At 44.8% G+C, this 27,494-nt stretch overlaps 1 protein-coding gene across 1 annotated transcript in view; it reads right to left on the reverse strand.

The window, feature by feature from the left end:
* The window catches only part of NOX3 (NADPH oxidase 3), a 698,296-nt gene that overhangs the window by 431,569 nt on the left and 239,233 nt on the right, over positions 1-27,494 (reverse strand). The window lies entirely within an intron of this gene.

Genomic DNA, 27,494 nt, shown 5'->3' on the forward strand with positions numbered 1-27,494 from the left:
GTGTGCGTTTGAGTCTGAGTGTTTGTGTGAGTGTGAGTGTGCGTGTGAGTCTGCGTGTGAGTCTGAGTGTGAGTGTGCGTCTGAGTGTGCGTCTGAGTGTGCGTCTGAGTCTGAGTCTGCGTCTGAGTGTGCGTCTGAGTGTGCGTCTGAGTGTGAGTGAGTGTCTGAGTCTGAGTCTGAGTCTGAGTCTGAGTCTGAGTGTGAGTGTGTCTGAGTGTGAGTGTGAGTGAGTCTGAGTGTGAGTGTGAGTGAGTCTGAGTCTGAGTCTGAGTCTGAGTCTGAGTGTGAGTCTGAGTGTGAGTCTGAGTGTGAGTCTGAGTCTGAGTGTGAGTGAGTCTGTGTCTGAGTCTGTGTCTGAATCTGTGTCTGAGTGTGAGTCTGAGTCTGTGTCTGAGTCTGTGTCTGAGTGTGAGTCTGTGTGCGTGTGAGTCTGAGTCTGTGTCTGAGTGTGCGTCTGAGTCTGAGTCTGCGTCTGAGTCTGCGTCTGAGTCTGCGTCTGAGTCTGCGTCTGAGTGTGCGTCTGAGTCTGCGTCTGAGTGTGCGTCTGAGTGTGCGTCTGAGTCTGCGTCTGAGTGTGCGTCTGAGTGTGCGTCTGAGTCTGAGTGTGAATGAGTCTGTGTCTGAGTCTGTGTCTGAGTCTGTGTCTGAGTCTGTGTCTGAGTGTGAGTCTGAGTCTGTGTCTGAGTCTGTGTCTGAGTGTGAGTCTGTGTGCGTGTGAGTCTGAGTCTGTGTCTGAGTGTGCGTCTGCGTCTGAGTCTGCGTCTGAGTGTGCGTCTGCGTCTGAGTCTGCGTCTGAGTCTGCGTCTGAGTGTGCGTCTGAGTGTGCGTCTGAGTGTGCGTCTGAGTGTGCGTCTGAGTCTGAGTGTGAGTGTGAGTTTGAGTGTGAGTCTGAGTGTGAGTGAGTATGAGTGTGAGTCTGTGTCTGAGTCTGTGTCTGAGTCTGAGTCTGAGTCTGAGTCTGAGTCTGAGTCTGAGTCTGAGTCTGAGTCTGAGTCTGAGTCTGAGTGAGTCTGTGTGCGTGTGAGTCTGAGTCTGTGTCTGAGTGTGCGTCTGAGTCTGTGTCTGAGTCTGTGTCTGAGTCTGCGTCTGAGTGTGCGTCTGAGTGTGCGTCTGAGTGTGCGTCTGAGTGTGCGTCTGAGTGTGAGTCTGCGTCTGAGTGTGAGTCTGAGTGTGAGTATGTGCGTCTGAGTGTGCGTCTGAGTGTGCGTCTGAGTGTGCGTCTGAGTGTGTGTCTGCGTCTCAGTGTGCGTCTGAGTGTGCGTCTGAGTGTGCGTCTGAGTGTGAGTCTGCGTCTGAGTGTGAGTCTGAGTGTGAGTATGTGCGTCTGAGTGTGCGTCTGAGTGTGCGTCTGAGTGTGCGTCTGAGTGTGTGTCTGCGTCTCAGTGTGCGTCTGAGTGTGCGTCTGAGTGTGCGTCTGAGTCTGAGTCTGCGTCTGAGTGTGAGTCTGAGTGTGAGTGGCGGCCAATCCGTGCGGGGGGGTCGGATCCGAGGCGAGGCGAGCGGCCAATCCATGCGGGGGAGGAGCCGAGGCAAGGCGAGCGGCCAATCCGTGCGGGGGGGCGGGGCCATGGCGAGCCCAGCGGCCAATCAGCTTTGTGTCACCGTAAGGACACTTAGTGTCACCGTAAGGACACAATTTTGGAGCATGACAGACAGACAGACAGACAGACAGACAGAATAAGGCAATTATATATATAGATATGTACCAACATTGTAGGATTCTTATCATATACTTAGCTTTACTTGTGAAAATGAAAATGTGTGTATATACACACACATATATATATATATATATACTGTATATAAGTAGTATGTTGGTATTTTTAATTTTGTGAAGTATCTACAATAACTTTCACTCATTACTCATGTTAAAAATTACACTACGAAGAACTCATCCTATCTGTATGAATGATCAGCAAAGATGATGTTCGTAGACAAATAATGAAATGTTAAGGAAACAATCATGGTTTGGACTATGACTATAAATTTAAAAATTGTCCAAAGTCACTGTGGATCCCATGTTGCCAATTTGCTGGCCATTCACTTTAGATTTTAGTTCTTTAAAGAACTTGCCATTCATGGTTGGTTTGAATACATGTATACATTGGCATTTCCAGGTAACAAACCCATATTCTAAAAAAAAATGACATTGTGGCTTCTTAATTTGTGGTCTGAGCTTTTATTCAAAGAATACAATCCGTTGCTTGACATAATCAACTTTATAAGTATTACCAACTTGTGTATCTAACAATGATTGAAAAGTCCAACATGTTAGATCAAATTTTTCATATATTTTTCTTGTAGTAAGGAGGCTTTGCTGTTACATCAAAAGGATGGGTGACAGCAAAAAGTGGTTAAAATCAGTCATAATGAAAGGTAAACAAAATCTTGGGTTTGGCCAACTGCAGTTCAGTTGTTTTTGCCTAAGCCAAATGTTGTCAACCTTGCAGCCTATGGCCTAAACAAGGTGATCTCCCAGTATTACATATCTACCCCTGCTCTGTGCATTAAAAACAATATAGTGATTGTATTAATAAAAAAACAAAAAAGGTTATACAGTGGGGGGGGGGGTATTTAGTCAGCCAGCAATTGTGAAAGTTCTCACACTTAAAAAGATGAGAGAGGCCCATAATTGACATCATAGGTAGACCACAAGTATGAGAGATAAAATGAGGAACCAAATCCAGAAAATCACCTTGTCTGATTTGGCAAGATTTGTTTTTGCAAATTATGGGGGAAAATAAGTTTTTAGTCACCTAAAAACATGCAAGATTTCTGGCTCTCACAGACCTGTAACTTCTTCTTTAAGAGACTCTTCTGTCGTCCACTCATTCCCTGTAGTAATGGCATCTGTTTGAACTTGTTATCAGTATAAAAGACACAAGTCCATAACCTCAAACAGTCACACTCCAAACTCTAACATGGTGAAGACCAAAGAGCTGTCGAAAGCTGTACAAAATTGTAGCCCTGTACCAGGCTGGGAAGACTGAATCTGCAATAGGCAAGCAGCTTGGTGTGTTGAAATCAACTGTGGGAACAATAATTAGGAAATGGAAGACATACAAGACCACTGCTAATCTCCCTCGATCTGGGGCTCCACGCAAGATCTCACCCTGTGGGGTCAAAGTGATCACAAGAATGGTGAGCAAAAATCCCAGAACCACACGGGGGGACCTAGTGAATGACCTGCATAGTTCTGGGACCCCCATAACAAAAGATAGCATCAGTAACACACTATGCTGCCAGGGACTCAGATCCTGCAGTGCCAGACATGCTTAAGCCAGTATATGTCCGGGCCCATCTGAAGTGTGCTAGAGAGCATTTGGATTATCCAGAAGAGTATTGGAAGGATGTCATATGGTCTGATGAAAGTAAAATAGAACTGTTTGGTAGAAACACAGCTCGTCGTGTTTGGAGGAGACAGAATGCTGAGTTGCATCCAAAGAACACCATACCTATTGTAAAGCATGGGAGTAGCAACATCATGCTTTGGAGCTGTTTCTCTGCAAAGGGACCAGGACGACTGATCCGTGTACATGAAAGAATGAATGGGGCCATGTATCGTGAGATTGTGAGTGCAAATCATCTTCCATCAGCAAAGGCATTGATGATGAAACGTGGCTGGGTCTTTCAGCATCATAATGATCCCAAGCACACCACTAGGTCAATGGAGTGGCTTTGTATGAAGCATATTAAGGCCCTAGAGTAGCCTAGCCAGTCTCTAGATCTCAACCCCATAGAAAACCTTTGGATGGAGTTGAAAATCCATGTTGCCCAGTAACAGGCCCAAAATATCACTGCTCTAGAGGAGATCTGCATTGAGGAATTGGCCAACATACCACCAACAGGATGTGCCAACCTTGTGAAGACTTACAGAAAACATTTGACCTCTGTTATTGCCAACAAAAGATATACAGTATAAGAAAATATTGAGATGAACTTTTGTTATTGACAAAATACTGACTTTCCACCATAATTTGCAAAAAAAATCTTGCCAAATCAGACAAGGTGACTTTCTGGATTTGTTTTCTTATTTTGTCTCTCCTAGTTTTGGTCTACCTATGATGTCAATTACAGGCCTCTCTCATCTTTTTAAGGGGGAGAACTTACACAATTGGTGGCTGACTAAATACTTTTTTTCCCCACTGTATTTATTCATAAATGGCAAAATATATTCTGGGTAAAAACTTGTAGAATTGAAACTAAATATTAAGACAATGGGATGCCCTGGCTACGGACACTATTCTAGCTTTTTTCTATTGGTTTTCAGGCAGTACCTCTAATCCGTTACCTCATACCCTTTTCAAGGGCAACAAAGGAAGACAAAAAGGCTGGGTTCATTAAGAAGCTTTCATTTTGCATGCCACTCTTAATGAAATGGATTGTTGGAGTAAAGGGTGCTTCACACTCTGCGACATCGCTAGTGATTGCTAGCGATGTCGCGAGCGATAGCACCCGCCCCCGTCGTTTGTGCGACATGTGGTGATCGCTGCCGTAGTGAACAATATTGCTACGGCAGCGTCACATGCACATAGCTGTTCAGCGACGTCGCTGTTGCTGCCGAACAATCCCTCCTTCAAGGGGGAGGTGCATTCGGCGTCACAGCAAAGTCACAGTGGTGTCACAAAACGGCCGCCCAATAGAAGAGGAGGGGAGGAGATGAGTGGCCGGAGCATGGCGCCCACCTCCTTCCTTCCTCCTTTCTGATGCACGCAGGTAGGATGATGTTCGTCGTTCCTGCGGTGTCACACACAGCGATGTGTGATGCCGCAGGAACGACGAACAACCTGCGGAATGAAACACCAACGACATTGTGATTTGGAGCGACGTGTCAACGATCAACGATTTTTGCCGTTTTTGCGATCGTTGATCGTCGCTCCTAGCTGTCACATGCTGCGATGTCGCTAACGACACTGGATGTGCGACACAATCACCGTGACCCCGATGATATATCGTTAGCGATGTCGCAGCATGTAAAGCACCCTTTAGATGTCGCTAATTCATTAAGAGGCGCCACCACTTAACGGGTTGTCCCCTTTCCGATTATGTTTGGCTCAGACTGTAGTCTGTTAAAACATAACAAACCATGCTGAACTCATACAACTGTCCACTGGAGAGTCTTCACTGCTATTCCCAGTGTCTGCCATTTCCTCTGGTGCTGATTGTGGAGACACGGGGCTCAGTGGGTGCTCTCGTCCACTAAAACCCGCCGCCTTTAGAAAGACAGCGTGGCTCAGGGCTCATCCCAACTGAACGCTGGCCTCCTTAACTGTGGGCGTAACACTACTCAGACAACACAGGGTGAGGGAACCACAATAATTAGACTTTATTGGATCCCCAAACAATTAACGGCACATAACACATAACCAGCAAAACACAAATGTAACAGGCAACAGAGTCTCACCCTTCCGTTGGCTCACCAGGGATTTAGAATGTCCATGCCTCAGAGGTTCCAGGGCTATTTACTCCAATCCAGCAGCACCCCGCTTTTGGCGGGCACCCACCGAGAAAGGAATAATGCCAGATTCAGGAAGCTGTGTGAGGTCTGCAAAGTCTGTAACAGGTGACTGAACTGTCCCAACCTGAGTGTCCTCCTTAGGTAGTCCTGGTATGATGTTACAATCCTGGCAGCCGGAGTCGAAATCCCTAGGCTGTGGATATGGTCTCCAACCGGAACCGGAGTGCCTAGATTGAAGCCATAAGATATCCTGATCCTCTAGTCAGCTCCTGAGAGCTTAGACTGGATCCATCAGCATCCATCAACAACCTGGTGGCTTAAAGAAGTCCCTTTTATAGCTACAGCCTTCCACTTAGATACACTGCGTCCTCATCGATTGAAGAAACAGGAGGACAAACAAATCAGGTGTAAATCATTACCAAAAAACAGTCCCCCCTAAGGCAGGTAACGCACGTTTCACGTGTTAGTGGTGTAACGCTTCATCAGACCCACCCCTCCTTGGTCTGATGAAGCGTTACACCACTAACACGTGAAACGTGCGTTACCTGCCTTAGGGGGGACTGTTTTTTTGGTCCTTGATTCTTGCACTTTGGCACTTTGAAGCAATTTCTGGTGATCCTCTCACTTATACAGCCGCTGGTATGTACTGACGTCCTGACATATTGATGAGTCTAGTGTGCTGTTTTATTTACCCTTGTTTGGACACCAGCTACTGCTCTCTGTTTTCATCTGGCAACAAACTTTGTAATCTGTATGTAAGGATGTAAATAGCCGCTGGTATGTACTGACGTCCCGACACATGGATGGGTCTAGTGTGCTGTTCTATTTACTTCTATTTACCTCTGTTTGGACACCAGCTATTGCTCTCTGGTTTCATCTGGCAACAAACCTTGTAATCTGCATGTAATGATTTACACCTGATTTGTTTTTGTACTTGCCATGTGAATACTATTTACCCTTTTTGGGACACCAGCTATTGCTCTCTGGTTTCATCTGGCAACAAACTTTGTAATCTGTATGTAATGATGTAAATAGCCGCTGGTATGTACTGACGTCCCGACATATGGATGGGCCTAGTGTGCTGTTCTATTTACCTCTGTTTGGACACCAGCTATTGCTCTCTGGTTTCATCTGGCAACAAACCTTGTAATCTGTATGTAATGATTTATATCCTATTTGTCTTTGTACTTGCCATGTGAATCCCTATGATCATTCTTGTCCGGTGCCAAGGTGCCCTCTGTCTTTTTGCACTGCACAATTATGTGCTGCATCTAACTGTAGATGAATGAATAAATTTTGATATATATTTTTGCAATACAACCACGTTTGTCCTCCTGTTTTTTCATTATTCCTCTAGTGGTTTGCATGTTTTTTCAATTGATAGAGGCCCATACAGGACACTCTACTTATATACATTGTGAGACTGCTTAGTCATGTTACATTTACTATTGAAGCTTCACACTCTTTCCTCATGGATATTTTTGCTTGCCTAGTCCTCATCGATTGGTTGGACAAGAGCGCCTCTCCCATTGGATGAATCTCAAGCTGCATGGACAATGTTCATCCAAATGATGTCTACAGAAAGACTGAGGGTATACATGTAGTCTGGGAGTCACCGACTAGACAATGGCTACTAAGGTAATCACATTAGCAATACACAACTACAATACAATGATTACTGGAAAAGTCTGGAAAAACAATACATCTGGCTTTCAGTGGCCAACACAATTACATGAGTCCACAAGAGTCTTGTAAAAACAATGAGGGACTTATCCCCATCTATAAACAATCTATCATCCTGTCTGGCTGAATGTTAAACTTTAACCCATGAGAGTCCATGTCGTCACATTCCTCCCCCTTCTTAATATTAGCCAGACATGATAGGCTTCCGATCATCCTTCTCCTCTTGACGGCATTGTCCTTTTTAATGGTGAGGTCAGCAACAGAGGCTCGCATCTATACACCTCCCCCTGATTACCTCCCCCAAGTTGAGCAGCCATATTGTGGACAAGCACTAAGGTGGGGTCCATGAGTTGGGCCTGCACAAATCTCCCACTATCAATCCTCCCCCAGTCAATAGCCACAGTGTGGTTAGGTTTACTCACAGTTCTTGGCTCAGAAGTGGATGATGGAGACCGGGAATGCAAACCATCCCTGGAAAAGATGTTAGAAAGATCCACATCAGGGTCCTGCTTGGCTTGGAGGTGGGTGATGGCTGCTTCAAACTGACTGGATAGTCCTTGTCCTAGGTCATTCTCCAAAATGACTGGTGTGAGCAGGTAATTCACAAGCCCCACTTTCACTTCCCTTTGAGTGGTATTCGAAACAACAGGCTTGGTGGGGCCATCTTTGAACACCACTTCAACTTCCTCCTGGCTAGTCCCCGAAACAACAGGTGTGGGGAGGCTGTCCATAAACGCCATATGGTCCTCTTCCTGGTCAGACCCCAAAGTAACTGGTGTGGGGACGGTGTTCATAAGCTCCACATCAGCCTTGCTCTGATTAGTCTCCACAATGACAGGTGTGGGGAGGCTGTTCACAAGTCTCACATCAACCTCTCCCTGGTCCTTTCCCGAAATAACTAGTGTGGGGACGGTGTCCATAAGCTCCACATCAGCCTTGCTCTGGTCAGTCTCCACAATGACAGGTATGGGGAGGCTGTTCACAATCCCCACATCGATCACTTCCTGGTTGGTCCCCAAAATACCAGGTGTGAGGAGGCTGTCCACAAGCTCCACCTCGACCTCTCCCTGGTCGGTCCTTAGGTCCAACTGCACACATGCCAGAGGAATGTCTGAGCACTGGCCCTCAGTCAGGGAGATGGATAATTGGGAATCTGGTACAGGGTCTTCTGGGGAAACAATAACTGGGCTTACCAGGGTAATGGAGGAACCAGTGTCTCGTAGTCCCTGGCTCTTGACCGGCTGAGCTGGTAGATGGGCTTCAAGCATGCGGCCTCGGTTTTGGAGACAATCTTTATCTATATGTCCATGGCGCCCACATGTATAACAGCGCCATAGATTGGGCGAGTCACAGGCCCTGTTTGTAGTCCTTTGTTTTGGCGCAGCTTCTGCTGGGTAGCGGGACCATCCTTCTCGACCGGCTGGTGTTAGCAGTACTGCAGCTGGAATCCCATAAACATATTCCAGAACATAAGCCCTCTCTTCTCTTGAGGATCTAGGCCCCAATGCATCCAACAACGCTGTGGCTTGAGCCATTTTGGACAAAGTTGATTCCCGATTGTCACTAGATCCATGATGTGGCACATAGTTTAAATCCTCTGGGTCAATATCGGCGAGATCCTCATCGTCCTCTGCATCATTCTGGGCATCCCAACGGACTAATTTCTGGATCAAGTCTGACCGAGTCTCAGCATTCCAGTAGATAATCTTTCGCCTCTGGCACAGATCCTGTAGCATCCATTTACTGCAGCGGTCGTAACTCCTCTCTTGTCCTTGTCCCATGGCTGAGCTGGTGGGGTTGGACATGGCAGCGTCCGAAACCTGAATGCCTCCCCTATGGCCTGCTGGGTATGCTTATGTGCCTCCCTGGTTGTTGAGCCCTGGACGGTGTCCGAAAACACCAGTCCGCTGCAGCTCCCCTGGGTAATCCAGGCTGAGTAGTATCCCACTGCTGCCACCAATTGTGGAGACACGGGGCTCAGTGGGTGCTCTCGTCCACTAAAACCCGCCGCCTTTAGAAAGACAGCATGGCTCAGGGCTCATCCAAACTGAACGCCGGCCTCCTTAACCGTGGGCGTAACACTACTTAGACAACACAGGGTGAGGGAACCACAATAATTAGACTTTATTGGATCCCCAAACAATTAACGGCACATAACACATAACCAGCAAAACACAAATGTAACAGGCAACAGAGTCTCACCCTTCCGCTGGCTCACCAGGGATTTAGAATGTCCATGCCTCAGAGGTTCCAGGGCTATTTACTCCAATCCAGCAGCACCCCGCTTTTGGCGGGCACCCACCGAGAAAGGAATAATGCCAGATTCAGGAAGCTGTGTGAGGTCTGCAAAGTCTGTAACAGGTGACTGAACTGTCCCAACCTGATGTCTTCCTTAGGTAGTCCTGGTATGATGTTACAATCCTGGCAGCCGGAGTCGAAATCCCTAGGCTGTGGATATGGTCTCCAACCGGAACCGGAGTGCCTAGATTGAAGCCATAAGATATCCTGATCCTCTAGTCAGCTCCTGAGAGCTTAGACTGGATCCATCAGCATCCATCAACAACCTGGTGGCTTAAAGAAGTCCCTTTTATAGCTACAGCCTTCCACTTAGATACACTGCGTCCTCATCGATTGGTTGGACAAGAGCGCCTCTCCCATTGGATGAATCTCAAGCTGCATGGACAATGTTCATCCAAATGATGTCTACAGAAAGACTGAGAGTATACATGTAGTCTGGGAGTCACCGACTAGACAATGGCTACTAAGGTAATCACATTAGCAATACACAACTACAATACAATGATTACTGGAAAAGTCTGGAAAAACAATACGTCTGACTTTCAGTGGCCAACACAATTACATGAGTCCACAAGAGTCTTGTAAAAACAATGAGGGACTGATCCCCCATCTATAAACAATCTATCATCCTGTCTGGCTGAATGTTAAGAAACTTTAACCCATGAGAGTCCATGTCGTCACACTGATGTCATATCAACAGTTCAGCAGTCAATCAGTGAGCTAAGTGGCAGTGAAGGAGTGTACGCCTACACAGGGAGAGATGCTGAGTTCACTAATGAAGTGAGTACAATATGGTTTGTTATTTTTAAACAAATTGCAGCCAGGGCTGATCGTCAAATAAATGTAACAAAGGAGCTTTAGTGCTGCAAGAAAAATGTAAAGGTTTTAATACTAGAAATATATTAGTGTCCGAGCCATATTATTAGTTCAGCTAGGGTTCAGAAACAAGGTGATTGAGTTGTGCGCAAAATTTTTTAAAAATTTATAATAAAAGTCCAAATTGTAACATTTTAGTTCACCTAAGCCAAAGATTTATCTCCTTCATTCCATGGCCATGTTCTGTTTTTTCATTTTCATGTTTTAATCCTACTCTTCCAGAAGCCATAACTTTTTTATTTTTAGGTCAAAAAAAGCCGTTTGAGGGCTTATTTCTTGCAGGACGAGTTGTATTTTTGAATGACACCATTCATTTTATCATATAGTGTACTGGAAAACAGAAAAATATTCTAATTGTGGTAAGATTGCAAAAAAAACTGCAAATCCACAATTTTTTTAATTTATTTACCACATTAACTAATCTGCATTTTATTGCAATGTTGTTGCTTCTGACAAAAAACTTAATTCTGGCACTCAGAATTTGGTTTTTTCCTTACTCTGTTTATAGCTCTCATTAATTTATTTCATATCTTGTTAGATTGGTTATTTCTGAGGGCAGCAATACCAAATATATGTATTTTTTATTGGGTTTTTTTTCAACGGGATAAAAGGAAGGTGATTTTAACTTTTGTTTTTTATTCTTATTTTCATATTTTTTAAAACTTTTTTTTCACTTTTTATTGCATTCACTAGTCCCCTGGGTACTTGAAGCTGAGATCATCCAATCACTTGTTCAACATAGAACAGTACATCAGCACTGCTCAGTATGCCAAAATGACAATCTCCTATGAGCACCAGCTTGCAGCCAGTGTTCACAGAAGGATCGTAATGACAGACATAGGAGTCATCGGCAGTGATACACGAGTGTGTTCACCACTGCTCAATATTCAATAGATGATCAAGGTGCTCAGACACGCTTGTTACTTGATCGGGTATCCCAGGTTTTCTAGCACCATGCTCGAGTCCCCGACCCACATGTTTTGCAGGTTTTAGACAGCTAATCAACATGTGGGGATTGCATGCCATACACAGTAATTCCGTAGCCATTTTGGCAACTGGAATTAATGTGATTGGCTGGCCACCTCATCAGGTCTTATATAAGACCCGAGATCATGATGCTCATCACACTGCAGTTCAGGGAGAGTTGATCTAGGAGGGAGCGCTTAGATTAGAGCAGGCATAAAGGCAGGGTTTATTGCCTTATAGTCCTTCTATACTTATACTAGTGCTGCAACCTAAAACCAAAAGTCCTTTTCAGTACTACATTCTGTCTTTTCATTAGCAAAACCACTGCTATCTGCATTGAGTATAGGGATAGCTGGTTTAGGAGAGACGACCTTCATCAATTTTATTAACACTACAAAAAATAAAAAAATAAAAAAATAAACATATAAACAAATCATGTGGCATGAATATCATTAACATGCAATATACATAAATTGAAAGACGTGTCCTCAATTAATACAAAAAGGATCTCTTTGTCAATCAAAAATGTCAAATATACATCATGTAAAAAGAAAAAACAGGATATCAGAAAAAATACATTGTCACTGGACTATGAAGCATGAATCTACATTCAAAAAACATGGAAATCTGTTTCCTATAAAAGAAGGAAACAATAAGTAGGTAAATAAAAAAGTAGGTAAATAAAATAAATGTCATCAAGACTGGAACTAACAGATTAAATTTCAATAATGCCTGGATTAGAAGTGTAGTAAAGCTATTAAACTTACCAAAGCTTGTAGGATAATGTGAATAAGTACTGTCAGTTTAAAGATAAGAAGCTGCCTCTCCGGGTCCGTAATGCATGTGACCTGCCTGTGGGATGCCTGAGTTTAAATAGACCGCTTGATGGGATAATAGGCGTGTAATTAAAGTATGTCGTAACGTCACTTCCGGTATTATAAGCGGAAGTGACTCAGTAAACTCAGGCATCCCACAGGCAGGTCACATGCATTACGGACCCGGAGAGGCAGGTTCTTATCTTTAAACTGACAGTACTTATTCACATTATCCTACAAGCTTTGGTAAGTTTAATAGCTTTACTACACTTCTAATGTCAGTGTCATTTTCCAGTGACAATGTATTTTTTCTGATATCCTGTTTTTTCTTTTTACATGATGTATATTTGACATTTTTGATTGACAAAGAGATCCTTTTTGTATTAATTGAGGACACGTCTTTCAATTTATGTATATTGCATGTTAATGATATTCATGCCACATGATTTGTTTATATGTTTATTTTTTACTTTTTTTCTTTTTTGTAGTGTTAATAAAATTGATGAAGGTCGTGTGACCGAAAACGTTTTTTGATAACACAAAATTGCTTGATAAATATTGAAAAATAAAAAAATCAATTTATTTCAACTTGAGTGCCGAATTTTGATATATTATTGATACGGGGTTGGACCCTATTCAGGCACCTTATTATAACAGGAGTGCCACGCTTCTATACTTAATTGGTTTAGGAGAGAGTTTATGATAAGAGGTATATAGGCAGGATTCATTGCCTTACAGTCCTTTATACAGTCATATGGAAAAGTTTGGGCACCCCTATTAATATTAACCTTTTTTCTTTATAATAATTTGGGTTTTTGCAACAGCTATTTCAGTTTCATATATCTAATAACTGATGGACTCAGTAATATTTCTGGATTGAAATGAGGTTTATTGTACTAACAGAAAATGTGCAATCTGCATTTAAACAAAATTTGACCGGTGCAAAAGTATGGGCACCCTTATCAATTTCTTGATTTGAACACTCCTAACTATTTTTTACTGACTTACTAAAGCACTAAATTGGTTTTGTAACCTCATTGAGCTTTGAACTTCATAGGCAGGTATATCCAATCATGAGAAAAGGTATTTAAGGTGGCCACTTGCAAGTTGTTCTTTTATTTGAATCTCCTATGAAGAGTGGCATCATGGGCTCCTCAAAACAACTCTCAAATGATCTGTAAACAAAGATTATTCAACATTTTTGTTCAGGGGAAGGATACAAAAAATTATCTCAAAGTTTTAAACTGTCAGTTTCCACTGTGAGGAACATAGTAAGGAAAAGGAAGAACACAGGTACAGTTCTTGTTAAGCCCAGAAGTGGCAGGCCAAGAAAAATATCAGAAAGGCAGAGAAGAAGAATGGTGAGAACAGTCAAGGACAATCCACAGACCACCTCCAAAGACCTGCAGCATCATCTTGCTGCAGATGGTGTCAATGTGCATCGGTCAACAATACAGCGCACGTTGCACAAGGAGAAGCTGTATGGGAGAGTGATATAGAAGGGTTAATAGTTCCTCTATTTCTTTATTAAAGATATTTTATTGAAATTTAGTAAGTATATCTGGTGTTAGTTCATAATAATCACGCAGCCTTCGGAATTAGAGACAAGCTCAAGGATTATTATTGTCTCTAAATTCTTCTTATCTTCTTCTTATCTCATATGCATGACTCTACATTTTTGTTTTGCTAAAACTTAAAGGTCATATGAGCAACTTGTAAAGTCCAGCTAGAAGCCTTTTTTTGCAATATCACATTGATCTGTAAATGGTATAAATAAACTGTACCTTAGCTGAATAAACAGAAAATTGATCATGCTCACATGAATGCAGGTCTTTTTCTCCGAGCGCTCGATCTTGATTAGGTCTGAAGAGGCCTAATTCAGAAGACCTCATTGGTGATCCCATAAGCTGACTTGTGACAAAACAGAACAGGTACAACAGTTTTTGGAGCCCAACGTGGGGCCGTGGCCAACCAGCCTATTCGGAAGAAGTTTTGGGGACTCTTGAGACAGTGAAATTTCAGCTGTAGCAAGGTGAGAAGCTTTATTCTTACACTTTATTTCACTCTCTCTGATTTCCCGAATATTCTGGGTAAGGCTGTACACACGGTTCAAGAACTCTGGCATCACCAGTGAGTATTGTTTTTTTCTCATGCATGTCTGAATGAGAGTTGAAATATAGAGTAATAAGATAATCTGTTGTCCGTCCATTAACTGATTGCATAGATTGCATAGCATGGAATTTGGGACAGTCTCTGTATAATTACATTTGCTGTGTTGCTGTGTTTTGTGTTTTGCTTTGGCCATCTTTGCATCTTTGATGGGCAATACACTGGTCTAGGGATATGTGTTCATAAGTGGTTTCATATTAATGCCTAGATAAAGTAAGCAGGCAATAGGTTGTTGTATATTGATGAGAAGCCTCTGAATAACAAAGTGACAAGTAATTGAGATAAGAGACTTGGTGAAATAATATGTATGTATAAGTCTAATGGTTATAGGTCATACTGTGGACTGTGAAAAGATGTTCCGGTTGTGAAATGTCACAGGGCATAGCCATATAGAGTATTTGAGTGGATACCTGACATATGTATTTTTTCACATCAGTGTCAAGAGCGGTTTAGATAATTTTATTTGCATGTGAGGTTAACTGATCCTTGGAAGGTGTATTGTTACATATGTTTCTGGAATCAATGAATGAGTAAGACAAGTGGTCCTGGGATCTGTCCTTATAATGAGATATTGTGTGTTTCTTCCCCTCAAAATGGGGATGAAGGTTTTATAGCAAAGTAGTTTTTCCCTTTAAGTAGAATATTAGTACTTGAAGGTATATAAGTAATCTCAATTTTCTGCTAGGATTGTGTTTTGGAAAGCTGAATCTGGACGAGATAAGACTCTTGCTAAACAAACTGTGCGCTGCTATTCTGTTGGGAGGGGGCAAGTGAACAGCTGCACGATTTTCTGTCTTCTGCCCTCTGTGAGAAGTCAGCTCTGAGGATTGTTTTGGTTTAACTCTAGTTTACGTTCGTTGCTGGAATACTTTGTAAAGGACCAGCATGGGGTACCCAACTGCACATCAGGTCTAAGTGGGTTAGAGAGCAGTGTGGCCTTCCCACTTACATGGAGGTGGTCTAGTAGGTGAGAGGACTATCACACCTGGTCCTTCCTGCTTTAGTCATCTGGTCTATTGGGTGAGAGAGGTGTTTTTTTAACCCTTCCCAATACGCCCTGCAAGTGTAGCAGGTGAGAGTGAATGCTGATTTAGCCTTCCAGCTACCACTTGAGAGCTCATTCTGACTTGCCAGGAGACGTGTGGCCTGTTAACAAGGTCCAGGGACACTGAGAGGGCATTTGCAGAAAGGTGGGCTGTGTGGGAATAAGTTGAAGCCATGGGCAACTTGTTCAGTGTGCAGTGTGGGGCTCCAGTGGGATCCAAAACAGACAAACAGATAGTGCAAGAAAGGAAAGTCAAGGAAGCAGTGAAAAATATCAGACCAATACTCAGAAAGGCAGACATGCCAGAGTGTGGGTGTTTGGATGTTGAGAAATGGCACAGATTCAAGGAAGAGGTGCAGCATTGTGGATGTAAAGAAATAACAGTGGGATGTATCATTATATTATTGTTATGTAAAGTGTATTATAAATGTTTTAATGCACCAAGAGCAAAAACTGTGACTACTACCACCCCCCCCCCCCTTCACATGATCAGAAACCCAGACCAGATGAATGGACTTGTAAACATTGTAGTCAGAAAAACCCAGACTGGAGAATTACTTGTGCTACGTGTAATGTTACTCGCCCTAAGCAGATTGCACTAAATCCTGTTCGAACCAGATCACATGTGATGACAGAGGACGCTGACACTGAGACAGAGGTAGTGAAGGAATTGAGTTTTGGGGAGGAAGCTGGACATTACTCTGACGGTGAGGAAAGAAAACAGTTATCTGACCCTGAAGACCAACCTTTCCCTCTTTCCCTGACTGACGTAATACAGCAGGAAGGGGAGAGTATAGAGACGTACTTTTGGAGGTTACAGCTGAAGTGGGCAGACATGGGGTACAAACTCAGAACCTCCCTTAATGACAAAATACTGATGAGTATATTCGTTAACAGTATGAATAAGGTTTTACGAGAAGCAGTACAGACAGCCAGACCTGAGTGGAGAAACATGGACCCAACAGACCTTCTGCAAGTAGCTAAGGGGGTTGAACTGACAAAATGCAAGCGACCAGTTATGTATGCTGGAGCACAAGGAAAACAGTGGAAGCACAGAGGGAGGGCACCAGTTGACCTAGTGACCGTACAGTGCTGGAATTGTGGACTGAATGGACATTACGCCAGACAGTGCAAAAACCCCAAATAGGATAGGGAGCAGACTGACTCTCCTCCTTCCTTCCCTCCTCCTTTGCCTCTGGCCTAGGAAACTGGAGACCACGAAGAGACTGGAGGGATTGGTGTCTGAAATTCCCTTGACAAAACAGTATCCCTTAAGGGGTGCTTCACACACAGCGAGATCGCTACTGAGATCGCTGCTGAGTCACGGTTTTTGTGACCTCATTAGCGATCTCGCTGTGTGTGACACTGAGCAGCGATCTGGCCCCTGCTGTGAGATCGCTGCTCGTTACACACAGCCCTGGTTCATTTTTTTATTGTTGCTCTCCCGCTGATAAGCACACATCGCTGTGTGTGACAGTGAGAGAGCAACAATCCTGAATGTGCAGGGGCAGGAGCCGGCGTCTGACAGCCTGCGGTAAGCTGTAACTAAGGTAAACATCGGGTAACCAAGGTGGTTACCCGATATTTACCTTCGTTACCAGCCTCTGCAGCTCTCACGCTGCCAGTGCCGGCTCCTGCTCCCTGCACACGCTAGCTAAGCGGTGTGCTCTGGTAACTAAGGTAAACATCGGGTAACCATACCCGATGTTTACCTTAGTTACCAGTGTCCGCAGCTTCCAGACGCCGGCTCCCTGCAAGCGCAGCGTTGCTTGCACGTCGCTGCTGGCTGGGGGCTGGTCACTGGTCGCTGGTGAGACCTGCCTGTTTGACAGCTCACCAGCGACCATGTAGCGATGCAGCAGCGATCCTGACCAGGTCAGATCTCTGGTGGGATCGCTGCTGCATCGCTAAAGTGTGAAGGTACCCTAAGCCCAGCCAAATCAATGGCCCTGACCAGAGATAAGAGAATATGTGCAAGCAGGGGCTCTAGTACAAAGGTCCTCCCCCTGTAACACTCCCTTGTATCCAATCAAGAAAAAAAGGGCCCAAAGGTTCCCCTGATACATACAGAATGGTGCATGATTTGAGAGCTGTCAATGCTGTCACTGAGAGTGTAACATCCATTGTTCCAAACCCACATACCTTACTGTCACAAATCCCAGGGACCTCCAAATGTTTTACAGTAATTGATTTGGCAAATGCATTTTTCTCTGTGCCTCTACACCCTGACTGTCAGTATCTTTTTGCCTTCACACATGAGGGGAAACAGTACATGTGGACAGTCCTCCCGCAAGGAGGAATGAATTCACCTACCATTTATTCTACAGCTATGGCAGGAATTCTGGAGCAGTGGCAACCGCCTCATCCACAGGTTACGCTATTGCAGTACGTGGATGACCTTTTGCTCTGCTGTCCAGACCAGACATCCTGCAAGGAAGCCACAATTTCTTTGCTGTGTTTTCTGGCAGAGAATGGTTGCAAAGTTTCACATGAAAAATTACAGTGCTGTAAGCAAAAGGTAACATTTTTGGGTCACTGTATCTCTGAAGGTACAAGACACCTGACTGAGGAGAAAAAACAAGCAGTCCAAAATCTCTCCTTACCCAGGTCCCACCGGCAACTGCACACCTTTTTGGGCTTAGTGTCATACTGCAGGCCTTGGATAAGGTCTGCCTCGCAAATGATGCAACCCCTCTATGATTGTCTGTCATCTGACCCCTTTGACCTCGCTCAGAAAGCTATTGATTCCTTTCATTCCCTTAAACTACTCAGCGCGACTGGACCCAGTTGTCAGAGGGTCTCCCACGTGTGTCCGTGCTGTAGCGGCTGCTGCAGTACTGCTAGGGAAAGCTTGCGAGATCACATTGATATTTCCCTTAGCAATTTACTCCCCGCATGACATCCATGCTATACTTGTGCAAGTCCAACCAAAACACCTGTCTATGGCCAGACAGCTCAGACTTGAATGTGCCCTTCTGATTCCTGAGTATGTCACCCTCAAGAGGTGTAATGTTCTGAATCCAGCCACCCTTTTGCCAGTAGATTCAGAAAAGGGGGAATTGGTGACAATGGTAGCAAGTGAGGATGAATACTTTGACATGACGCATGAACATGACTGTATAGAGCTGATGAGTCAGGAGACAGCAGGTTTTCCGCATGTCTATGATACACCTATTACTAATGCAGATTTTGAGTTTTTTGTAGATGGCTCCAGATACCACGTGGATGGGAGATTCTACACTGGATATGCAGTAGTATCCTCACATGAGGTAATCCGAGCTGAACCACTCCCGCCGCACATGTCCGTGCAGGAGGCGGAGCTAACAGCGCTCATTGAGGCGTGTAGAGCGGGATCAGGTAGGAAAATTAATGTTTATTCAGACTCAAATTATGGATTTGGGATCTGTCATGATTTTGGCCCTATCTGGAGAAGTAGAGCTTTTCTTACGTCAGCTGGTAAGCCTATTAAAAATGCAGAATTGGTAAAACGGTTAATGGAGGCACTAATGTTACCAGTCCAGGTTGGCATCATTAAGGTGAAAGCACACACAAAAGGTGACTCACTGGAGGTAGCGGGCAATAGAAGGGCGGATGCGGCTGTGAAAGCAGCAGCAAAGAGGCCTAGGGATCAGAGGATAGTGGCAGGGAGCCAGCAAGTCCCAGCCACAGTGAGTCTGGATGTCCTGAAATCCCTCCAGCATCAGGCTGCCGAAACAGAGAAGGAACACTGGGAGAAAATGGGAGCTGGGCTGAACTCAAATGGAGTATGGGAAAGTAAGGATAGGTTGTGTTCACCAAGGTCCCTGTCCCCTATGATGGCACAAGCAACACATGACCCCACTCACGCCTCAAAAAGTCACATGTGTAACCAGGTGAATACCTTCTGGATTGCTCCTGGCTTCAGTTACGTAGCCTCCAAACACGTACAATCCTGCATTATCTGCGCACAACACAACCCAGGTAAAACAGTAAAAGTCCCTAAGAAAGCAACACCCAGACCGCTCTACTGTGTCAACGACTGCAAATAGACTACATACAACTACCCAAGGTAGGAGTGTATGAATACGTCCTGGTATGTGTAGATCTCTTCTCAGGATGGGTTGAGGCCTATCCAGTAAAATGTGCAAATGCTAAAACAACTGCAGATAAACTGATGAAGGAACTAGTCTGTAGGTATGGCATCCCAGAAGCCATAGAAAGTGACAGGGGTACGCACTTCACTGGAGAAATAATGAGGGACATTATGCAGGCCCTGGGAATAGAGCAGGCATTCCATACCCCTTATCATCCACAGAGCAGTGGAAAAGTAGAGAGATTAAACGGGACACTTAAACTAAGAATTCAAAAGGCCATGGCAGAGACAGGAAAGAATTGGGTAGAGTGGCACTCTTTTCCTTGGCACTCTTTTCAGTCAGACACACTCCAAATAGAAAGACAGGCTTGTCTCCTTTTGAAGTCCTGTTTGGTAGTGCCCCAAAAACAGGTCTGTACTTTCCACAAGTGTTACAGATGCAACACGGCACTATGACAGTCTACATCCAGGCCTTACAGGAAAGACTTAATATGGTGCATAAACATGTCTTTTCATCCATTCCAGATCCCAATGCAAGTGCAGATGTGCATCAGCTGAATCCAGGTGATTGGGTGGTCATGCGCAGACACGTGAGAAGGAGCCTAGATCCACGCTTTGATGGCCCATTCCAAGTTCAGCTGACCACATCCACCTCAGTGAAACTTGAGGGAAAGCCCACCTGGATCCACGCCAGTCACTGTAAAAAGGTCACTCCACTGGCAGAATGACAGTATTGCTAATTATCCTGCTAGGTGTAGCAGGGTTGCTGCACCAAACAAAGACGCTGAGCGAACTTTTAAATACGGACTGGGATAATAAACTCATTCGCCACCATATTTCTCTTACTGAGGACATGGAAGGAGAAAAGCCAAAAGACTGTTGGATCTGCACACACAGTTTTATTTTCTTCAAAGACTATGCCATATTTAGCCTTACCTCTGGAACCACAGGAGGTGTTGATATCAGACTGTATATACAATGAAACCTGGACTCTATCGATATTCTGGTGAAAAGATGTATTTGCCACCTTGACTATAGCTGGAAAGGTCACTAATCCCTGGTTCCAGCTAAATATCACACAGCCTAGGGGACAGTCGTGGTGGATGGAGTACAATCCGGACATAGAGGGTGTAGTTACCAAAGTAAAGACTAAGATCCCTCATTCAGGCCCCATTACCTACGATGGATTATGGTTCAGTCTTCAATATAATGATGTTGCTATCTGTGGAAAGGACAATGATTGTTTCCGTGTGTTTGTGTCTATGTGTGTGTCTACATACATAGTCACCAGTTTTTGTCTGTTCTCCTATTATATGTATAAACATGTGTATGCATATATGTATATATATGGATGATTCCAGCGAAGACTCCTGGTGGGGAAATACATTTTCTTTTATGAATCCAGCTAATTGGTTTAAGGGCCTAGCAGGTTGGGTTTCTGGCATTATACAATCCTGTACGCAAATATTGTTATTCTGTCTATTGCTTTATATAGCTGTAAAAGCATTGATATATGCATTAGCTAAACTACTGAATAATGTATGTTCTAAGAGTTTCAGTATTGAACCCTCTGTAGTTTACTACGGAACCCAAATGGCCTCTACTGACGGAGAGTAGGTGTCCACACTGAGGGTGGATGGGTGAAGTGGTAGGAAGACCCCTCATGGGTACTAGGCCCATGAGCCAGCAGCTCCTGTTTGGACGCCTACTGACCCTGTAGTGAAGGTTATATCATTTACAAAAGGGGGAAATTGATATAGAAGGGTTAATAGTTTCTCTGTTTCTTTATTAAAGATATTGTTCATAATAATCATGGAGCTTTCGGAATTAGAGACAAGCTCAAGGATTATTATTGTCTCTAAATGTTCTTCTTATCTTCTTCTTATCTCATATGCATGACTACATTTTTGTTTTGCTAAAACTTAAAGGTCATATGAGCAACTTGTAAAGTCCAGCTAGAAGCCTTTTTTTGCAATATCACATTGATCTGTAAATGGTATAAATAAACTGTACCTTAGCTGAATAAACAGAAAATTGATCATGCTCACATGAATGCAGGTCTTTTTCTCCGAGCGCTCGATCTTGATTAGGTCTGAAGAGACCTAATTCAGAGGACCTCACTGGTGATCCCATAAGCTGACTTGTGACAAAACAGAACAGCTACAACAGAGAGTGATGCAAAAGAAGCCATTTCTGCAAGCACGCCACAAACAGAGTCACCTGAGGTATGCAAAAGCACATTTTGGACAAGCCAGTTACATTTTGGAAGAAGGTCCTGCGGACTGATGAAACAAAGATTGAGTTGTTTGGTAATACAAAAAGGCGTTATGCATGGAGGCAAAAAAACACGGCATTCCAAGAAAAGCACTTGCTACCCTCAGAAAATTTGGTGGACGTTCCATCATGCTTTGGGGCTGTGTGGCCAATGCCGGCACTGGGAATGAGGGTCGCATGGATTCAACTCAGTATCAGAATGTTCTTGACAATAATGTGCAAGAATCAGTGACGAAGTTGAAGTGACGTAGGGGATGGATATTTCAGCAAGACAATGATCCAAAACACCACTCCAAATCTACTCAGGGATTCATGCAGAGGAACAATTAGAATGTTCTGGAATGGCCATCCCAGTCCCCAAACCTGGATATCATTGAAAATCTGTGGGATGATTTGAAGCTGCTGTCCATGCTAGGCGACCATCAAACTTAACTGAACTGGAATTGTTTTGTAAACAGGAATGGTCAAATATACCTTCATCCAGGATCCAAAAACTCATTAAAAGCTACAGGAAGCGACTAGAGGCTGTTATTTTTGCAAAAGGAGGATCTACAAAATATTAATGTCACTTTTATGTTGAGGTGCCCATACTTTTGCACCAGTCAAATTTAGTTTAAACGCGGATTGCACATTTCCTGTTAGTACAATAAACCTCATTTCAATACAGAAATATTACTCAGTCCATCAGTTATTAGATATATGAAACTGAAATAGCTGTTGTAAAAACCCAAATTGTTATAAAGAAAAAAAGTTAACATTAATAGGGGTGCCCAAACTTTTTCATATGACTGTATATACTGCTGCTGCAACCTAAAACCAAAAGTCCTTTTCAGGGCTAATTACTGTCCTTTATTAGAGCAAAAATTGCTGTTAGTTTTGGATTTGAGCAAGAATATAGGCAAGGTTTATTGCCTTACAGTCACTCTATGCTTATAGTGCTGCTGCAACCTAAAAACAAAAGTCATTTTCAGGGCTACATATTGTTCTTTATTTAGAAAACTGCTGTTACCATCATTCAACTTAGGGATAGCTGGTAGAGGGATAGTTTAGGATTAGAGATTTATAAACAGGTTTTATTGGCTTACTTTATTGGCTTTATTCTAAACTTATACTGCTGCAGCCTTTTCAGGGCTACATACTGACCTTTATTCTAGTAAAACCACTGTTACCTGCATTCTGTGTGGGGATAGCTGGTGGAGGAGGGATAGTTTTGTATTAGGGGCATATATGCAAGGTTTATTGTCTTACTACACGTTTATGGATAATAATGTATAATGACTTGAATATAACGCAAAATTAAAAAGAGAAAAAAACCCTGCCTTTTTCACTCCTTAATAGCCAGGCCATTTCTCACCGTATTTATTTCCCTGTCACCTATGACTACAGTAGATGACATTGTAAAGAGGGAAATAAAACTACACCCACTGGTAGTTACATGTAAATGTAATTTTAACATCTTACTGTCTTATGTGGGCATGGGATGTGCTTGATATGTTCAGACACAACCTGTTTAATTAATTTATCATGAAGGGACTTTGAACTTCACAAAACCTAAGCGGACAATGCAAAGAATGTCAAAAATTAGATGAAAGAGGGACTGCGATACACCCTGTATTAGACATAAAGGAGGGCCTCATACACATTCTGTTAAAATTGTTAGGAAGTGGGACGCCTAGATTCATAAAGCTTATGTACTAAGTGCAAGGAATGCCAAAAAAAGAAGGCAGGACTGCAATACACCCTGGAAAACACATAGAGTAAGGCCTCAGAAAATCTTTCTTTCCCATTTTTAAGGGATTAGAGTAAAGTCTATACACTAGGTGCAAAGGCTGAAAAACATTTACCCCTGAAGGGCATACATCTATATATGTAAGAGAATTGTAGAAGTGGGCCTCATACACATCCTAAAAAATTATAAAGGAGGACATCTTACATAACCTGGAAAAAGTAAGAGTAACGGTGGCTTCATGACCATCTAGAAATTAAGAGCTAGGGCCACCTGATGACCCTATAAAATTTAAAAGCGAGTGCGGGTGTAAGGTTTGGGTTTTCCATGGAACTTGTTGTGTCTTCTCGCCCTTATCCAATATGGAGTCTGTTGCCTTGTCTTGCCCTTGAACTTTCTGTCTGCCCTGCTTATAAGTCCTAGTCCAGGACTTATCCCTTGCCGGAGTATTTTGTTGCTTCTGGCTCCTGAGTCGCCCCTGACTTGCTACTGGACTTCCTGCTGCCACTTGTTTTGTGATCTGCCTCAGTATGCTCAGCTGCCTGCAGTCCTCAGTGCATAAACCTGTTCCTGGCTGTGGTTTCCTCATTTCAAGGCTTCTAGGAGAAGAGTTTCAGACTGCTGGACTTCCTTGCTCTGTAGGGACTTCGGTTCCCTGTTTTTGATCAATGTACCTTATCCTGGACTCAATCTGTATGGGCTGTGTGCTATACTTGAGCGGGACTTTGCCAGCCCTGGGAGGTATTTTGATAACCATTTGTTTGCTGCGCTCACTCCTGCTTGGTATTCTGGACATTCACGCATTTGTTGCTGTGCGTACACATTATTCTGGACTTACACGTATATTGCGGTGAGCACTGCTACATATTTCTTGTGGACATTCACGTTTTAGTACCGGTCGCACCACTGCATATTATTTCTGCATTTGTGTGGATCATTTAGTATTTCTGGAAATTCATTTATTTGTGCTACTTCCACTTGCATCTACTTTTTAGTTGCCACTGTTATCTCTGTTATTCACTGTGCATTTATTATTTGTCAGTACAAAGTATTTACTCTACCCTTGTCTCTGTTTCGTTATATTCCACAATATCATATTCCTGAGCATCAGTATCTAAATAAGTTTTACAGTGGCCTGATGAGTCTCTAAAAATTAAGAGCAAGAGAGGCCTAATGACCCTCTAAAAAGTTAGAGCAAGAGCAGACTAATAACCATGTAAAAATTTGGAGCAAGGGCCGCATAATGACTAGAGTTGAGCGCGGTTCGCGGTTCTCCAGTTCGCGGTTCGAGTGATTTTGGGGGGTGTTCTAGATCGAACTAGAACTCGAGCTTTTTGCTAAAAGCTCGACAGTTCGAGTTACGTTCGAGAAAGGTTCTATCAGCAAAAGCAGGGCTTTTTACAGCTACAGTGTGCAGGGAGCCATCGCTGGCAGCCTGCGGTAAGCTGGTAACCAAGATAAACATCGGGTATCCAAGCAAAGTGCTTTGGTTACTAACCCGATATTTATCCTAGTTACGTGTGCAGGAAGCCGACACTTCCCTTCTCAGCTCACTCCGCCCCCTCCTGCACGTGGCATGTACACACACACACACTCACACACACACACTCACACTCACCTGTCCCCAGCCATGCAGTCCACGACACTGACGTCCTCAGCGCCACATGGCCCCGCTAGGCTCCACCCACTTCGCACTCTGCCGCCCGCACACATGGCCCCGCTAGGCTCTGCCCACCTGGCACTGTGCACACATGACCCCGCTAGGCTCCACCCACCTGGCACTCTGCACACATGGTACCGCTAGGCTCCGCCCACCTGGCACTCTGCACACATTACTCTGCTAGGCTCCGCCCACCGGGTCCTCTGCACACATTACCCTGCTAGGCTCCGCCCACCTGGCACTCTGCACACATTACCCCGCTAGGCTCCGCCCACCTGGCACTCTGCACACATTACCCCCAAGGCTCCGCCCACCTGGCACTCTGCACACATGGCCCCGCTAGCTCTGCCCACCTGGCACTCTGCACACATGGTTCCGCTAGGCTCCGCCCACCTAGCACTCTGCACACATGGTTCCGCTAGGCTCCGCCCACCTGGAACTCTGCACACATGGCCCCGCTAGGCTCCGTCCACCTGGCACTCTGCACACATTACCCCGCTAGGCTCCGCCCACCTGGCACTCTGCACACATGGTCCTGCTAGGCTCCACCCACCTGGCACTCTGCACACATGGTCCCGCTAGGCTCCGCCCACCTGACACTGCACACATTACCCTGCTAGGCTCCGCCCACCTGGAACTCTGCACACATGGACCCGCTAGGCTCCGCCCACCTGGGACTCTGCACACATGGACCCGCTAGACTCCGCCCACCTGACACTCTGCACAAATGGTCCTGCTAGGCTCCACCCACCTGACACTCTGCACACATTACCCTGCTAGGCTCCGCCCACCTGGCCCTCTGCACACATGGTCCCACTAGGCTCCGCCCACCTGGAACTCTGCACACATGGTCCCGCTAGGCTCCGCCCACCTGGGACTCTGCACACATTACACCGCTAGGCTCCGCCCACCTGGCACTCTGCACACATGGTCCCGCTAGGCTCCGCCCACCTGGCACTCTGCACACATTACCCCGCTAGGCTCCGCCCACCTGGCACTCTGCACACATTACCCCGCTAGGCTCCGCCCACCTCGCACTCGGCACACATGGTCCCGCTAGGCTCCGCCCACCTGGCACTCTGCACACATGGTCCCGCTAGGCTCCGCCCACCTGGCACTCTGCACACATGGTCCCGCTAGGCTCCGCCCATCTGGCACTCTGCACACATTAACCCGCTAGGCTCCGCCCACCTGGAACTCTGCACACATGGTCCCGCTAGGCTCCGCCCACCTGGCACTCTGCACACATTACCCCGCTAAGTTCCGCCCACCTTGTACTCGGCACACATGGCCCCGCTCGGCTTACCTGCGGTGATGAAGTCCCGCCATCCCGACCTCAGCGCTGTCACTGTCCTCCATGGCCGCCGCTTGTCACATCACCTTCCCTCGCTTCCGACCCGAGACTGTGACTAGCGGTGACGTCACAGGCTCTCGCGATACTTGGCTGTAAAGGTCATTGAAGTCAGTGACAGGTGCTGTCAGCAGTGCAGGAGATCAGCGCAGGTAATGTACCTCGCTCCTGACAGTAGCACTTGTCATCCCCTGCTGTGACCTGGGCTGACCTATTAATGTTAGCTCAAGTCACTGCATTGCTCTCCCAGCCAATGGGGAACATCCTGCTCTTCATTGACTGGGACAGTGTGGATCGTCATGGGAACCCCTTGGATTACAGCAGACCTGCATTTGTTTTTCTTTCAAATAAATTGATGAAAGAGGGAATGTGTTGGGGAGTGTTTTTTCAAATAAAAATGTGTTTGTCGTCTATTTTTTTTTATTACTGACTGGGTTGGTGATGTCGGGTATCTGATAGACGCGTGACATCAATAACCCCAGAGCTTGATGCCAGGTGACATTACACATCTGGTATTAACCCCATATATTACCCTGTTTGCCACCGCACCAGGGCACGGGATGAGCTGGGGTGAAGCTCCAGGATTGGCGCATCTAATGGATGCACCACTTCTGGGGCAGCTGCGGCCTGCTATTTTTAGGCTGGGGAGAGTCCAATAACCATGGACCTCCCTAGTCTGAGAATATCAGACCCCAGCTGTCTGCTTTACCTTGGCTGGTGATCCAATTTTGGGGGGACCCCTACGTGTTTTTTTTTTAATTATTTATTTAATTTAAAATAACAGCGTGGGGTGCTTTAAGTTTTGGATCACCAGCCAAGGTGAAGCTGCCAGCTGTGGTCTGCAGGCTGCAGCTGTCTGCTTTACCCTAGCTGGCTATCAAAAATAGGTGGAACCCCACGTCATTTTTTTTCATTTTTTTGGCTAAATACAAGGCTAAGCACCCCTTAGTGCCACATGAAAGGCACCAAAGGGTGCAAAATTACAAAATTCAGGAGAGTGGGACATTATGTCTCTTTCTGCCATTATAATGACAGAAAAGACTGATATGAAGTGTACAAGCAAAAGAAAATCCCCAGAGCGCTCTACGCTGTGAAAAGCAG

Source organism: Anomaloglossus baeobatrachus, chromosome 3 (assembly GCF_048569485.1).
Source record: "Anomaloglossus baeobatrachus isolate aAnoBae1 chromosome 3, aAnoBae1.hap1, whole genome shotgun sequence".
NCBI lineage: Eukaryota > Metazoa > Chordata > Amphibia > Anura > Aromobatidae > Anomaloglossus > Anomaloglossus baeobatrachus.